Consider the following 2,345-nt stretch of genomic DNA (forward strand, 5'->3'; position numbering starts at 1 on the left):
TTCTACAACACCCATCTGGTGACCAGACCTTTAGGAGAGATATACTATCCAGATGATGCCACCATCTCCTTTTGCCTTTCAAGAGACAGAAGTGGGTGGGAGGAGTGAGAATTTGTATAATGAAGCACAGGCTGCTGGCCTGAATTTCCAAGGCAACCAAGGATAAAATTGTAGAAATGTCCAAACTGAGGGAGCTACAGATACTTTGGGGCTTCCCAGGTGGCTCAGATGGTAAAGAATCTGCCTGCAGTGCAGATCTGGGTTTGATCCCTGGGTTGGGAAGATTCCCTGGAGACGGGAATGGTTAACCCACTCCAGTATTCTTGCCTGGAGAATTCCATGGACAGAGAAGCCTGGCAGGCTACAATCCATGAGGTCAGAGTCAGACATGACTGAGTGATGCACACACACACACATACATACAGAAAGCTGGCTGGCAGGTGGTCTGGATGACTTTGGCTTGTGATCCTGGAGGAGGTGCACAAGTAGTAGCTCTCATTTCTTCTCAGGGCAGCTTTGGAAGAGGCAAGAAACGAGAGGCAGACTCACGTGAGGAGAAGGCGAGATGGTTTTCTAGAAGGAAAGATACCTGACATCCTAAAGGTATGAAACAATCTGGGCTTCAGTCAAGTTCACCTGAGTTGGAATCCTAACTGTACCAAACCCCAGTCTTCTTATCTGAGAAATGGACACAAAAAGAATCCCACTTTACAGTGTTTTAAGAATGATATGCAGAAAAGATGTGAGCATGTGTAGCACAGAGGAGATTAGTGGGCAATTCTCTGAATAAAATCTAAAATTCATCACATTTTAAAAGACTGATCTAGAAGACAGAAGCTGATAAAAAGTGGTATAAAACTTATTTATACAAGGTAGTCTTGAGGGAAAAATAATCCAACTGTATTTTAGTAAGCTGTCTTTCCCATCTCAACTTCCACAAACTGCCTGTACCAGTCAGCTTGCTCTGACCTGGAGAGAACTTTGTATTCTATCATTTTCTTGCTCACATTTAATCTCCTTGACTAGATTATAAACCGCTCAAATAAACACAGTCGACGAACCGTCCATTACATTCCAGATATTGAGTCAGTCAACAGATTCCTGAAGACCTGGCAGTCGAGGTTGCTAAAATAAAGGTAGCCAGCATCATGGTGTGGAAACCAAGAGTAAACATAATCATGGTCTTGCCCAGAACCGTGGTTTGGGTTCAATTAGGATAATGTCTATGGTTTTGGCTGCTTGCACCTCAAGACGGACATCAGGAAGCTGTGGGCAGGCAGCTCAAATTTTCAAATGGGTGTAAGTGTTTTCCTGAGTACAGGTTGAAAACATGGGGATCCCACACCCTGGCCTGGTGCAGGCAGAACACAGATACAATTTCCTGCAAAATGTGAACTGTCATGGACGTGCTTCTCCAAGCCAGAACATTAAAACAAGCAGGTAGCATGCTTCTTAAAACAATCTTAAGACAAAAATATTACTTGGAATACTGACCGTGCCCTGCCAAATGGGATGAAAAGAGGTAGGTGCAGTAAGCTTGACCAATACATTCATTGTTAAACATCCCGAGACAGAACAGAACCTGGGGAAACTGAGGCTACATGGGCTTCCCTGAGAGCTCAGCTGGTAAAGAATCTGCCTGCAATGCAGGAGACCCCAGTTTGATTCCTGGGTCGGGGAAGATCTCCTGGAGACAGGATAGGCTACCAACTCCAGTATTCTTGAGCTTTGCTAGTGGCTCAGACAGCAGAGAATCTGCCCACAATGTGGGAGATCTGGGTTGGGAAGATCCCCTGGAGGAGGGCATGGCAACCCACTCCACTATTCTTGCCTGGAGAATCCCCATGGATAGAGGACCCTGGCAGACTACAGCTCAGAGTCGTCAAAGAGTCCGACACGACTAAACACAGGCACAGGGAAACCTTTAAAATAGCTACGTGACTCAAAGAACCAGAATCAGACCTTGCTCCCAAATCCCTTCACTTCTGAGGAACAGCCAGTTGGACGTTAACAGGTTAGAACTCCCTCTTCCTCCCCTCTCATCCCTCTCTTGCCTCCCTCCAGGACAATGACAGCAGTTTTGGAGACAGAGATGGAAATGCTGGGTAAACAAAAATGAAAGGGATAAAAGGAATGGGTTACACACTCTCCAGAGAGAACACGTGATATTGAATATTCTAGAAACTGTAATGGAAACATTCTTCTATTTTAACCCGAATGGTGACTTCATGGGTGCACACGCATGCAAAATTTCACTCAGCCATGCTTAAAGTTCTGTGCATTTTGCTTTGCTATCATCCACACCTCCACTGAAAACCAAAACTGAACGACCACCAGCCACAGGC

The sequence above is a fragment of the Moschus berezovskii genome, chromosome 20 (genome assembly GCF_049115385.1).
Source record: "Moschus berezovskii isolate FMDL1 chromosome 20, NW_MosBer_1.0, whole genome shotgun sequence".
In the NCBI taxonomy this organism is placed as follows: Eukaryota; Metazoa; Chordata; class Mammalia; order Artiodactyla; family Moschidae; genus Moschus; species Moschus berezovskii.